The sequence below is a fragment of the Brassica napus genome, unplaced genomic scaffold (genome assembly GCF_020379485.1).
Source record: "Brassica napus cultivar Da-Ae unplaced genomic scaffold, Da-Ae ScsIHWf_1493;HRSCAF=2088, whole genome shotgun sequence".
Lineage (NCBI taxonomy): Eukaryota > Viridiplantae > Streptophyta > Magnoliopsida > Brassicales > Brassicaceae > Brassica > Brassica napus.
In genome coordinates this window covers 71701-86877 of record NW_026014906.1, presented here as the reverse complement: position 1 = coordinate 86877, position 15177 = coordinate 71701, and the positions used below count along the sequence as shown (strand labels likewise).

General features: G+C 44.6%; 1 non-coding gene across 1 annotated transcript; it reads left to right on the top strand.

Moving 5' to 3' along the window:
* Positions 1 to 3838: 3838 nt before the first annotated feature.
* Positions 3839 to 3944, top strand: LOC125597539. The gene has a single exon (XR_007331784.1). It is a non-coding gene; the product is annotated as a small nucleolar RNA R71 (small nucleolar RNA).
* Positions 3945 to 15177: the final 11233 nt, after the last annotated feature.

Here is a 15177-nt window from a genome sequence, read left to right as displayed (position 1 = left end):
TCCTCGTAAGTCCTCAGCCTCTCATTCATTGCTGAGATTTTGGCGTCGAGCGATGTGAAGGTGCACATGTCGATCGATGTGGCTGGATGTTGGTCCTTCTTGCGAATGGTGTCCAGGTCTTGCTGTAGTAGCTCGATTTTGGTGCTTAGCCAGTCCACGTTGTTGTTGAGAGGGCAGTAAACGTCGTTTATCCTTGTGTCGATGTATGAGACTTCCCATTCATCCCTGTGTTGTGTTGAGCATCGCGGTTCTGCAAGGGTTTGAGCTGTGGGAAGGCTGACGTCGAACGATTTTGCACATGGTGTGTCGATCGATGCTGAGGTCGTAGCTTCCTTCTCAAGTTGCTGACGTAAACTATCAATTTATGTCCTCATTTCTGCCATACATCTGAAAAGCTCATTGTAGCCTCTATCCAAAGGCTGATGTGTTTCATCTATCAGTGTTTTGAGCTCCTCTCCCAGTTTCTCCTGAGCTCCACAAATACCAAACACCATTTCATCGATTTATTCTTTGGTGTAGAGTTCTGGTGCCAGTCTTGTGAGTGTGAAGGAAGTGGCATGTTCTGGAAGACAGATGTGGCTCTCCTCAAAAAGAGATGCTCTTTCCAGTATTTTCCTGATGTTGTCCTTTGTGACAGGTATCATCTCACCAGCTGTGCTTCGTGCGTGTCCACGCTCATCTCTGTAGACTCCATATTCGTCCCTTTGTTCCCAAGTGAACTTTCTGGCTCCATACATGTCGAAAGCGCGCCTCCCACATTCATAGCGTCTGTCGATCGACGTCGGATTATCCATATCGATCGACGTTGGTGTTACCCTATCGATCGATGTCTCCATGATACTGTCGAACGATGCTTGCCCTTTTGGTTGGCGTGATAGATCTGGGTTGGTTTCTGTTGTGGTGACTCCTGCGTGGTTGTTGGGATCTGTTAGAATGACGTCTGGAGTGCCACGTTGCTGTGAGAAGAGGTTGTCGGGTCCATTGGTTACTTGAAGGATGTCTGCTATGTCCTCTCTGGACACTTGTAAAATCCTTCCATCCATTGCATGTGCGTTGCCATCTGGATCCCTGAAAATACCAAATTCATCAGGTGTTAGAAAACCGTAATCAATGTTTGCATAATTATTCTTTTTAGAAATAGAGAGATTAGGGTTTAGAGTAGTATCGATCGACGTAGATACAGTTACATCGATCGATGGCAGAGTAATTTCTGCAGAATTTGTGTTCTTGAGATGATTGATCTTCATGGATTTTTCTGTTGATGTAGAAGGAAGAGTGTTCATCTTATTTGCTTGTGTGTTTGCTCTAATGTGTGTAGGTGGTTTCGGGGGTGCAAAACGATTTATATAGGTATCTGTAAACCTAGTTAGGGAGGGAATATTCTCCTGCTCCTGAGTTTTCGCTGCGGCGCGAATATCGATCGATGTTCCTTTACTGGTGTCGATCGATGTGAGCGGTTGTTTTGCTGGACGAGGGAGGGATTGCACAGCGTCGAACGATGTTGGAAACGTGTTGGTGAAGTTGTGTGTTTCAAGTCTTTCATCCTGCAAAGACATTTCTATTGCACGTTCTTTCCAGTAATCCTCATCGTATTCCTCGGTATGTTCCTCATGAGGTGAAGTAATTACAGTTTCAACTGCAAAACTTTCATGGAAACCACTGTCTGCCCAACTGCCTATGGAATAATCATCATGTCCTCTCCTGGTTGGAGGTTGGAAGGCAAAATGTTGGTAGCAATGATTAGGTGAAGCGAAATGGTCAAGTGGGTGCATTACGTCGAGTGACGTATTGTTGTGGTCATCGGTCACCATTGACACATTGGAATCGATCGATGGAAAGTTTGTAGTGTTGATCGATTCCGAGTACTCTGTTTCGTACTCCGATTCATACTCTGCTCCACAATGGCATGCGCCAATGAAGCCGAGTTCTTTCCCATAATCCACATAATTAATTACCTTTCTCTTAGGTCGGATGGGATCGTAGTGGATGTTTGGGTCTATGAGCGTTAGACACAATTTGTTTTTGTTCATGTCACATACAGCTCCTACTGTAGCTAGAAAGGATCTTCCAAGCAGAAGTGAAGAGTTCCAGTTAAGCTCGATGTCTAAGACATGAAAATCTACTGGGACAAGGGCATTACCAATCAGTACCTCCAGATCTCTTATGATACCTCCGGATCGTTTCTCTGAAAGATCCACGAAGGTGAAGGATTCTGTTGAGGGTTCGATGGTCAAACCAAGCTGGTCCGCCATGATCCGAGGGAGGATACTAACCGATGCTCCTGTGTCACACATTGAATGGGGAAATTCAACACCCTTGACTATGCATGGTATTGCAAACTTCCCATGATCACTCTTCTTCGTCAATGTGATCCTGTGTTTCATCTTTCCTCTGACTTGATGAAACATTCTCCTAATGTCCTCCTCAGTTACCTTTGTTTCTCTGAAGAACATCCACAACCGGTGTGTGAAGTAAGCTTCATCAAAAGGTTTTTCGATTGGGATTATGAGGACTCGTTTAGTGAAACCATCCATCCCCTTATCGTTAGCTTCCCTCTTAAGGTTTTTAGGAATTTTCTCCTTCCTTTTCCTTAACCTTCTCCCTTCAGATTCTTGTTCTCTTGAACAGGTTCTGTTTAACTATTTAAAGGGTTGGGTGTTGGTTCGGGTGGGTTTGCTAATGGTTTAGGTGGTGGTCTGAGTGCATTGATGTAATCATTATCAATTGAGGGTAACCGCACTCGGTATGTCAGAGGTGCGTGTCGATCGATGGGAGGTGTGTTGTGACGATCGACGTCGGACTCACTCTGTCGATCGATGGTTGAGTTAACCGATCGATCGATTTTTTCATAGAAAGGGGAGGGTGGGTGAGGATGCTTAGCTGCGAATTCTTCATGAGTTAGAATTCGAACCGCATTGCATTCAGTCGAATCGGCAGACGACGTCGATCGATGTCTGGAGTAATCCGTCCATCGATCTTCATCCTGGTATGTCGATCGATGCGAGTTCATCGACATCGGTCGACACCATTGGGATCCGCCGAGACTCATGGAGCTTTCGACTTCGAAATCCCTTCCTCAAGGTTTTCATTTCTCACCACTTGCCAGAATTCATCATCTATGATGGCATTTACGTGGTGTTTCCCCTTGTCGGCTCCTGCTTCTCTAGCAAAAGCTTCTTGCCTCTTAATAGTCTCGCCCGTCTGAATTACTTGGGTTTCAAGTTTTCTCACCTGAGTCCCTAAGGTCTCGATTGTGGTGTTCAAATTGTTGTAGGCAGAGTCTATCTTACCGTTGAAACCCACGGTGATTTGTTGTTGTCCCAACAGTACTCGATCAAGAATTTCTTCGATCTTGCTTTCCTGAGTTTGGGGTGGTGAATTTTGATAGTAAGAGTTCGAGTAGCTCTTGCTGTTGTTGAACGGTTTTCGAAATTGTGAACTTTGGTTACTTCTTTGGCCATTTCCAAAGAAGTTTATGTTTCCGCCCTGGTTTCCAAATTTTTGGAATCCGGTACCTCCGATGTAGTTCACATCTTCTTCTCCTTCGGTATCTGCTACTTCTCCTTCAGCTGAACATACTTGCTTCCTAAGAAGTTCGTGCACCACATCTAACTTAGCTCTTACTTCGTCCATCTGTTCCTTCCCAATAGAGGCTACAGACTTCTTCCGTTCAGAGTCAGTGTTTTTGGTGCTGCTGCTGTTAGCAAGGTTTTCGATAAGTCTCACAGCTTCCAACGGGTTCCGAGTAGTGAAGTTTCCTTCACTCGCCGTATCAAGAGCCATTTGATACTGTAAGGCGAGACCTCGGAAGAAAGTGCTTAGCAGCTGCACTTCATTAAATCCGTGGTGTGGACAGTCTCGCTGGAAAAACCTAAATCTAATCCACGCATCTTTGAAGGACTCTCCAGCCTTCTGCGAGAATGTGGAAATTTTGTTCTGAAGTTCTTCAGCGCGCGCCTCATCGAAGAAGTTTCGTAAGAAAGCATTCTTGATGTCGCTCCAGGATGTTAAAGATCCTGTGGGTTGCTGCCTAAGCCAGTGCATCGCTTCTCCATTCAGCGTGTATCTGAAGAGTTTGCACAGCAGGTAATCTTCGGGGACTCCTTCCATTCGAATGGCAGCGATTAGATCCTCGAACCGTTCCAAATGGTCCATAGGATGCTCGTGCGGTAACCCAGAGTAGAGTATCTGCGACACGAGAGTGTAGTATTGAGGCTTCAGCTCGAAATTCTGCTTCTGGATCTCCGGAAGTCGAATCGCTGATCTGTTGGAATAGTACTCATCTGGGCGATTGTAATCGGCCAGTGGTTTCGATCGAGCCTCCTCATCTACAGGTTGAGCAGCTCCTGTAGCATCAGCATCAGGGATTACAGTTCCCTGAGCATCTATTTTCTGACCTGTTGCATTACGCAGATGACCGGCCTGGTCATACAGGTTTCCGTTCTTATCCTGAGTTACAATAATAATGTTTACCATTTTAGACGACACGTTATCGATCGACGTACATGGTGTAGTATCGATCGTTGTCGGACGACTGGGATCGATCGACGATGACGGTCTGGTGCCGGTCGACGGTTGGTTGTGCGTATCGATCGACGACGAAGTGGTTGCGTCGAGCGTTGTGGAACGTTACCCTCTACGGATGGTGCGTTCCAAATGAGCAGGATCGTCTGAGAACAGCAAGTCTTTCTCCTTGTTGCTTCCGGTACCGCTGGGCATGCACCTGAAAAGACAAGAAAAAGAAAGATTATTAGAAAAGGGGGTAAAGAAAAGAATAAGAACTAATAAAAAACTTCTGCTAGGGTTATCGAAATAGAAAAGAAGAAAGGGAGTTCGCCCTAAAGCAAAACCTCTCAGGCCCAGGTCCCGAGGCAGCCGCCGGTGATAGTTTCACGATGAAACTCAGTCTCCGGGGTCGCGTCTCCGACCTGGGCTCCTTTCCGATCTGTGCAACGCTTCATCGTCTCTGCTCGTTTCCAGCTTTACCAAGAAATCGTGAATCTCCTTCCGTCGGTAGCCTTCGGCACCGTCGAGATCTTTTCCACAGTCACAGCTCTGCTTCCATGGCTTTCTCAAGCGAGCCTGTCTACCTGCTCCTGTGCTCATCTTTCTATCTGGAGTTCCCGACGGTTTTGTGCTCTCTCTTCCATGAGAAGTATCAACTGTTGCAGCCGAGCAATCTCCTTTCACCTGCACAACCGGATCTCAAGCTTATATACGTCTCAACCGCCGGATCTGTAATTTTATGCTCCAGAAATGGTGTCATGTGGTGGTTACTCTCAAACGCATCCGGGTTCAAATTCCTTCACAGGTCTGAAGAATCCTCTCCCGTGCCGGGAAGATCTATAACCAAAACTCTGACTTTTACTCTGTTTAAGATTTCCAGTCTCAGACCACCGGTGGACTTGTCTCCTCCACTTCTCACGTCTTCGGTCCCGTCAACATCAAATGTTCGTCACATCTGGGAACTGTCCCCACCGGAGACACCTCCACCGCCAGATCCACCAGACTCCTCTATCATCAATCAACCACCGAAGGCCAACAAAATCACAAGCTCAAGCGCTACATTGTTTCACAATCCGATAAGACAAAAGCTTACTCCTACCAGCCCAGTAACTTTAACCATTATGGTTAAGTTTACTCAAACTTCCTCTCGTCAGGGCCGAGAGAGATCGTCACCCACTTCCTCCTTTCAGGAGAGAATCTTTTTTCCACAGGTCCTCTTTGTAAAAGGTAATTCTCACCCGGTATCCAAATCGTGGACCAATGATGATGCTGGACCATCCACATCTCTCTCAACGACAGCTTCTTTTGTGGTGTCGCCCCTAATTGCGGAAACTTTGGCAATGCAAAACGCCATGATCTCTGCTCACAGTTGTGGGATAAAGTCTCTCATCTTAGAAGCTCTTTTTAAGAACTTTCGGGTTTTTACCTATGATTCAAACCGTTTAACCTATCTTTTTAATGCTTTCGTTTCTTTTAATGTAACAAGTGAGTTTCACTCTCTGGCTCTGAACTCTCTACTTGTAATCTTCGATTAAGCTTAATATAATCTTCTGTTTCACAAAAAAAAAAAAAAGAACTAATAAAACTAAATCTAATGGCGATCAAAGCTCCCCGGCAACGGCGCCAAATTTGATACCACTCAAATTACCCTAAGGAGTGTTACTCTCATCAAAAGAGGTTCAGATGTAGTACTTAGGGATCGAATCCACAAGGAGCTAGGGAACAATTAAATCTAGTGTTATTAATTCTAAAGGTTGTAATGTTTTAAATAAAATAGCAATAGTAACTAGCGAGTAAATGATAAATGTAACTTAGGTTGGAAATGATATTAGATGCAGGGCCACTATTCAGGTGTTGGAGATTATAATTCCTATAGATGCCTAACTGTTGCATGCATGATATATTAGAGCTCATTCGCTTAACTCAGTGATCAGCTGTCGCATGTACCACTGGTTAACAGACTAGATCTTGTGTCTCACCGGTTAGATGCAGACACAAGAGAGTGTCGATCGATAGTCTATTAAGACGTCGACCGATACACTTTTGCCAATATCGATCGATTGTCAGTTGAGGACATCGATCAATGGGTTCTAGCCAGGCCTATGCGCGAGTATGAAAATGCTCTACAAAGATTCTAAATTGGCGGTTAGCCCTCTCTAGCAATCCTAATATGATAGATAGATGTCAGGATGGGATAACAAGGGTGCTTGAATATACAATCCTATGATCATGTTCTAGTTAGATTGGCTAAAACAAGCAATGAGTACAAATCTATCAAGAATATCACAACAAGGCAGATCTATAGTTTGGGGCTAATCCCACAAACCTATCTGATTCCTGGATCTAACAGTTGAACTACTCAGACATAGCAAAGCAATTCATATAAATAGAAACTCATAGAATAGATGATAAGGAAAATGAAACAAAGAGTTCCAATCACAAGTGATCTTCTCTCCCAAATGAAACTTGTAACAAAACTAGGTCTAGAAAAGAAAAAGCTCCCTCTGCCGTCAAACACTTAGGCAGTATATATTCTACTAGGTTAAAAACTCGTCAGGGCATTTTGGTAATTTGGCTTGGCCTTGGTTTTTAAGTCTGCTGAATCCAAAATGTCGCGTCTGGTGTCTCGACATCAATCGACGGTACATATGTTCATCGATCGATATTGATCTTCATCTGTCGAGGCATTTCCTGATATCGATCGTCAGCACTGATGCGTATCGATCGATTATTCTTCCTCTCGTCGACCTCTAAGTGGTCAGCTCGGGTGAAATGTCCTTTATGCTCCAAAATGCTCCAAAGTCATAGCTTTACTCCGAAATGCACCTGAACCTGAAAACATACCTAGAAGAGTAGAAAACATAGATATATATATATAGTAAAATAGTAATATACCATAGATAAAAATGGGTCAAATCCAGGGTATATCAGCGCTCCTTGGAGATCTTCCCCCTCGTGATGGACGTACTTGTCGTTACGAAGGTTCTTCTTCTTCGTTTTTGGATCCACATCTTTCGAGGATAGTCTCGTGGACTTATGCTTTTGAGACAAGACCTTCGTTTCCTCTTCGATTATGATGTAGTCCGTTGCTTTGTGGAGAGCATCCTGGATTGTCCGTGGTTTGTCGAGGGTTATCCATTCTCTGAATTTCGACTTGTACCAGAGCATCTTTCTGAGCGCGTCAGTGGCCACCTTGTCGCTTATCCCGCTGACCCTGGACATTATCAGCTTAAATCGGCTAATGAACTCGCAGAGGGGCTCGTCTTCCCTCTGGGACAGACTCCAGAGATCGACATCGGAAGTTTCTCTATCTATGAACATAGAGTATTGTTTGAGAAATTCCGATGCGAGCTGTCAAAAACTTCTGATAGAATTTCGCTTAAGGCGTGTGATCCATTCGAGGGCTGCTCCTTCCAGGTTCTCGACGAACAGCCGGCGTCTTTTTCGCCATCCTTCAGCCTCGCTCTTCCCGTCGTGATGTGGAAAGCCTGAAGGTGCGCCTTTGGATCGGTCGTACCGTCATACTTCGGCACTTTGATCTTCCCCGGATCGGATACCCTCATATCTGAGATGCGAGTGGTGAAGGGGGTCTTCCGAGCCCCTTCTAGCAGCCTGTCGATCTCGGGGGCAGCTCTGGTAGCGTGATGGATTTGGGATTTTACGGCTCTTACTTATGCCGCAGTCTTGGTGATATAGTCGCGAAGATCGCGAATATCCGATGTCTCCTCAGCAGATTTCCGACCTTGTCGGCGTTTGCTGCGAGTGAGCTCGGTTTGCTTTTCAGCCAGCTCCTCTTGCTTGTTCCAATATAGGATTTACTCCTTCTTGGATATCTGTCAGCGTCCTCATCGGTATTTTTGGAGACATCGCTAGGATCCAGGTCGACGTGCTCGACTTCATTATCTTCCGAATCCTTCGCGGGAGGCGGAGGACTCTCAGGGTTCCCTTTTTTGATGGGAGATTTTTCGCTAGGGTTTTGACCTGAAGTTCGTTCCCGCACGGTTCCAGGGCTATCGAGTGGGGTGGTGAAGTTGAGTCTTTTCCCGCGGACTATAGTGGTTCCGCGGGGAGGGATTGCTCTGGTCCTTGCCGTTAAGGTTTCAACCTGTTTGGTCAAGGTACTCACGAGCCTGTCCTGTTCTTCCGACCTCTTTTCTTAGGTGGCATACATCTTTTTAAACTCCTCGAGCGCCGTGATAGAACAAAAATATGGATCACTCTTTCGGTATGGTTGATATGAACTCAGATCCGAGGGGATTGAGAACTGATGGATCGAGGGATGACACTAAGGGTTGCGGAATAGCCCAAAGATACTACCAGAAATTCGAAGGTTGCCGGATGTGACGCACCGGTCCAACACAACGAAGTGGTTCGCTTGGAGATGACCTCACCAAGAGAAGTATGAATGTTCTAAGCAAAGAACAATGAGAGAAGACTCAAAATAAGCAAAGGAAAATCGATGTGAATTTTATTAAGGAGATCATCACATACTTATAAGGTTTGTGAGTCAAAGAAACATATAGACATTTGTAGGAAAAGACAACATAGAAAATAGAAATGAATGAAAACAAGACATAGAATTTTGAAATTTGACTAAGACTGGTCAAGGTGCGGATTCTTATGTTGACTGGTCCAGATTCATAAAGATGTCCAGGTTCATTCTGTGGTGATCGGGTCGTCTGCGGTAAGGAGCAGGACGGACATAAGGCTGCCCGCATGGTTGATCGTCGATGATCCATGAACGGATGAAGAGATAGCTCGACCCAAATCTTCAGAGAGCTTAAGTATCCTTCCTTTGGAGTAGTTGGAAGCATCGATCATCATGAAATCATCAAAGTGGTTGGAAAGGTCGTGATCAGCCTGATCCGGGTGTGCGGTACGTCCCAAACGGGCCAGGAAAGACAGGCTAAGTCCGAAATCTGATTCTTCTCGATGATCATGGGTTCTGAATTGACTGTTGGCTCTAGAATGGTGAATGGGTCGGGGAAAAACGCCTGTGGTTTGGCTGATTCGGTCATCAGGTCGTGGATCCATCCTTAGGTCACGTCCGGGTGCACGCGGGTTGATCCGGTACACGGCTCTGTCCTTTGATCTGGTACGGCTGAATGGCTGAACCTCAGTTGGACTGATCTGATCGTCCTGGTCACCATGCTGAGTCTGATCCACGTCCTGGTCCTGGTCCTGGGTTCTATCATTCCCTCCCTCTTCAAAAGGATTTGACCACAAATCCGGATCATCTGCGCAAAAAGGAGATAAATCAGAAACATTAAAACTTGAAGAGATATCATACTTACCCTGAAGATCAAGCTGGTAAGCATTGTCATGGAGTTTCCTGAGAATCTAGAATTGACCATCGACCCGGGGCATGAGTTTGGACTTCCTTTGTTCCGGGAATCGTTCCTTCCTCAAGTGGACCCAAACAAGATCACCTTCCTGGAAGATCACTTCTTTCCTTTTCTTGTCTGCAAGTCGTTTGTAGCCCTCGATCTTGGCTTCAATGTTGGCCCGGACCTGTTCATGCAGCTTCTTGATTGTGTCAACCTTCCTCTTGCCATCTGTACTAACTTGTTCACTTAAAGGCAAAGGTAAAAGATCAAGTGGAGACAAGGGATTAAATCCATAAAGAACCTCAAAAGGAGAAAACTTAGTAGCTGAATGCAAAGCATGGTTATAAGCAAATTCAACATGAAGCAAACATTCTTCCCAAGTCCTAAGATTCTTTTTAACCAAAGATCTAAGCAAAGCAGACAAGGTTCGGTTAACTACTTCAGTTTGTCCATCAGTTTGCGGATGACAAGTTGTAGAAAACATCAATCTAGTACCTATTTTAGACAACAAGGTCTTCCAAAAATAGCTAAGGAACTTAGCATCACGATCAGAGACAATGGTCTTAGGCACTCCATGCAATCTAACAACTTCCTTAAAGAATAAATCTGCAACTTGCACAGCATTATCAGTTTTGTGACAAGGAATGAAATGAGCCATTTTCGAGAACCTATCAACAACCACAAAGATATAATCTCGTCCAGCTTTAGTCCTAGGCAATCCAAGCACAAAATCCATAGAAATGTCTACCCAAGGATGAGAGGGAATGGGTAGAGCTGAGTACAAACCGTGGTGTGATGCTTTAGGCTTAGACTTCTTGCACACCACACATCAGCTACAGATCCTCTCAACATCTGTCATCAGGCTCGGCCAGTAGAAATGGTCATGAACCGCCTTATAAGTCTTCTTGACACCAAAGTGTCCCATAAGCCCACCTCCATGAGCTTCCCTGAGAAACAACTCCCACAAACGGTTATCAAAGAATAAGAAACCAGAATTTTGAAAGTATTTGCCATAAGCAACCTTTGAGCATTTTCGAAAAATTTCTTTAAAATCCTGATCAGAAGCATAAAGATCCTTGATAAATTCAAAGCCAAGCAATTTAGTTTCAAGGGCTGAGAGAAGAGTATACCTTCGAGACAATGCATCTGCCACAACATTCTCCTTACCTTGTTTGTACTTGATCACATAAGGGAATGTCTCAATGAACTCCATCCAACGAGCATGCCTCTTGTTGAGCTTCTGCTGACCCTTAAGGTGTCTTAGAGACTGATTATCAGTGTGGATGATGAACTCCTTAGGCCAACGATAGTTCTGCCACGTTTGAAGGGCCCTTACCAAGGGATAGAGTTCTTGGTCGTATGTGGGGTAGTTGAGCATGGCTCCTCCAAGCTTCTCACTAAAATAAGCCATTGGTTTTCCATCCTGCATCAACACAGCACCAATACCAACACCAGAAGCATCACATTCGATTTCAAAAGCTTTAGAAAAATCTGGAAGTACAAGTAAAGGGGCGTGAGTCAACTTCCCTTTAAGGATTTCGAATGATTCTTCCTGAGCTGGTCCCCATTTGAACCCCACGTTCTTCTTGATTACTTCAGTAAGAGGAGCGGCCAAGGTACTGAAGTTTTGAACAAATCGCCTATAGAAGCCGGCAAGGCCATGAAAGCATCTTACTTCACCAATAGTGGTCGGAATTGGCCAGTCCCGGATTGCTTGGACCTTCTGCTCGTCCACTCTCAAGCCATCTGCACCTACAACAAAACCTAGAAAGACCACATGATCTGTGCCAAAAGAACACTTTCCAAGGTTAGCAAACAAACGTTCCTTTCTAAGGACTTCAAGAACAGATTTCAAGTGCTGTTTGTGCTCATCAAGGTTTTTGCTGTAAATAAGAATGTCATCAAAGTAAACCACAACAAAATGACCAATAAAAGACCTCAAGACATGATTCATTAGGCGCATGAAAGTACTAGGTGCATTAGTGAGACCACAGGGCATGACAAGCCACTCATACAAACCTAGTTTTGTTTTAAAGGCCGTTTTCCATTCATCACCTTCTTTCATCCTAATCTGATGATAGCCACTTTTCAAATCTATCTTAGAAAATTACTTAGAACCATGGAGTTCATCAAGCATATCATCAAGATGAGGGATAGGATGTCGATACTTTACCGTGATGTTGTTTATGGCCCTGCAGTCCACACACATCCTCCAGGAGCCATCCTTCTTTGGTACAAGTAGAACAGGCACGGCACAGGGACTGAGACTCTCTCTGATGTATCCCTTCTCAAGCAAGTCGTTGATCTGTTTCTGCAGCTCCTTGGTCTCGACCGGATTGGTGCGGTACGCTGGTCGGTTCGGTAGAGAGGCGCCCGGGACGAGATCGATCTGATGCTCAATGCCTCTCACCGGTGGCAATCCTTTGGGATTTTCTTCTGGAAACAAATCAGAATAATCCTGCAAGATATCTAAAAACTCACTCGGAATCTCCGGTGCAAGGTCAGAAGAAGATGAGGCCAAGAGACACTCTTTATAAATCAGTAAGAGAAATGGCTTTTGAGAGCAAAGAGACTTCCTTACCTGACTTTCTTTGACAAAGAAGTTGGAGTTTCTGGTACTGGTCTCAGGTTTATCAGCTTTAGAGTCTTGGTCTCGGTTCTTCTTAAGCTGGACCTGGTCTTGATGGACTTCCGAAGGCGACAAAGGCACCAAGGTGATCTTCTTTCCCTTATGATCAAATGAGTGCCGGTTTGTGAAACCATCATGCACTGCCTTCTTGTCAAATTGCCAAGGCCGGCCCAAGAGAACATGGCAAGCTTCCATGGGAAGCACATTGCACACAACCTCATCCTCATATCGGCCAATGGAGAGTGGAACCGTGACTTGCTCCTTCATATACTGTTCTCCGGCCTCATTGAGCCACTCCAACCTGACAGGACGAGAAAGAGGCCGAGTAACAAGCCCAAGTTTCTTTACAAGGGTGTCACTAGCCACATTAGTGCAACTACCTCCATCAATAATTAAAGAACAAACTTTATCAGAAATGAGACATCTAGAGTGAAAGAGATTCTCCCTTTGTTCTTTGTCATTGGATTTTGGTTGGACACTCAAGGCATGCCTAGTAACCAGTAGTGAACCATGGCTCGGCTCATCAAGAACATCCTCATCATAGATCGGATCAGAACTCTCCACAAAGGTCGAGCAAAACTCGTCGATCACTCCATCGACCTCCTCATCAAAGATGGGATCAGTGGTGTCGTCCAAGACCTTCCTAGTAACAAGAAGGGGACCATGAACCGGGAAGTCAAGTGCTTCTTCCTCATCATCATCATCATACACTGGTCCGAGATCCTCCTAGTCTTCTTCAGATTCGACTTCTCCATTCTCCAAGAGCACCATCACCTTTTGGTTTGGACATCGGTTGGCATAGTGGCCAAGGCCATGACACCTAAAGCATTGGATGTCTCTGGTTCGTTTGGTAGCCTCTTCTTTCTTTTCTCTATCAACACGAGCAGGGACATTAGTCTTAAAAGCTGTATTTGTTGTGGAAGAAGACTTACCCTTGTCTTGATAGTTTGGCTTGGAAGCAAAGGTCGGTTTAGAAGCAAAGGTTGGTTTAGTGAGACCCTTTCTCTTGACTTGTTGCTCGATCAGCACGGCCTTGTGTAGCATCTGCTCCATGCTGTCATAGTCTTCCAGCTCTATGCGGTCTTGTATGTCCCGGTTGAGCCCGGTAAGAAATCTGGCCATGGTGGCGTCTAAGGGCTCTTCTACATCAGCTTTGATCATCAAGGGCTTCATCTCCTGGTGATAGTCCTCAACTGACTCAGAACCTTGAAGCAAACACCTGAGTTTATGGTGTAGATCTCGGTGGTAATGGTCGGGAACAAAGCGTCTCCGCATCAGCATGGAAAGCTCATCCCACGTATCAACTGGCGGCTCACCTGCTCTCCTCCTGCTAGTCACAACTCGATCATACCAGTTAATAGCATAGCCAGTAAACTCAGCAGCAGCAAGACTAACCTTTCTAATATCAGAAAAATTTTGACAATCAAACACAAGTTCAATGTTTCTTTCCCATTCAAGAAAAGCATCCGGATCATTTTTGCCATCAAAACTTGGAATTTTCAATTTCAAACCACCCAAGCCATCATTGGTTCTTTCATTTCTACCAAAAGGATTGACATCACCTCGGTTTTGATGCCTAGGAACTCTCCTTTGACGGTTGATGGATCGATCATCATCATGATATACCTTGGATTTGACCCGTTTTCATCCATGGTATATAGGTGTTTTACTATATATATATATATATATATATATATATGTTTTCTACTCTTCTAGGTATGTTTTCAGGTTCAGGTGCATTTCGGAGTAAAGCTATGACTTTGGAGCATTTTGGAGTTTAAAGGACATTTCACCCGAGCTGACCATGTAGAGGTCGACAAGAGGAAGAACAATCGATCGATACATCAAGTGCTGTCGATCGACACCATGAGATGCCTCGACAAATGAAGATTAATATCGATCGATGTACACAAGTACCATCGATCGATGTCGAGACATCGGACATGCGACATTTCGGATCCAGCGGACTTGAAGCCCTAGTCCAAGCCAAATTACGAAAATGCCCTGACGAGTTTTTAACCTAGTAGATTATATACTGCCTAAATGTTTTGACGGCGGGGAGAGCTTTTTGTTACAGTTTTACTTTGAGAGAGAGAGAGAGAGAGAGAGAGAGAGTTTGGAGAGAAGATCACTTGTGATTGGAACTCCTTGTTTTCGTTTCTTTTCATCTATTCTATGAATTTCCATTTCTTCATTGTCATGAATTGCTTTGCTATGTCTAAGTAGTTCATTTATTAGATCCAGGGTTCAGATAGGTTGGTGGGATTAGCCCCAAACTATAGATATGCCTTGTTGTGATATTCATGATAGATTTATATTCATTGCTTGTTTTAGCCTTGCTAACTAGAACTTGATCATAGGATTGCATACTCAAGCACCCTTGTTATCCCATCCTAACATCTATCTATCATATTAGGACTGCTAGAGAGGGCTAACCGCCAATTTAGTATCTTAATAGGGCATATCATACTCGTGCATAGGCCTGGCTAGAACCCGTCGATCGATGTCCTAACTGACTATCGGTCGACGTAGGTAAAGGTGTATCGGTCGACGTCCCTATAGGACCATCGATCGACACTCTCTCGTTGTCAACATACTAACCGTTGAGACACGAGATCTAGCTTGTTAACCAGTGAAACATACGACAGCTGATCACTGAGTTAAGCGGTTGAGCTCTAACATATCATGCATGCAACAAATAGGCATCTATAGATA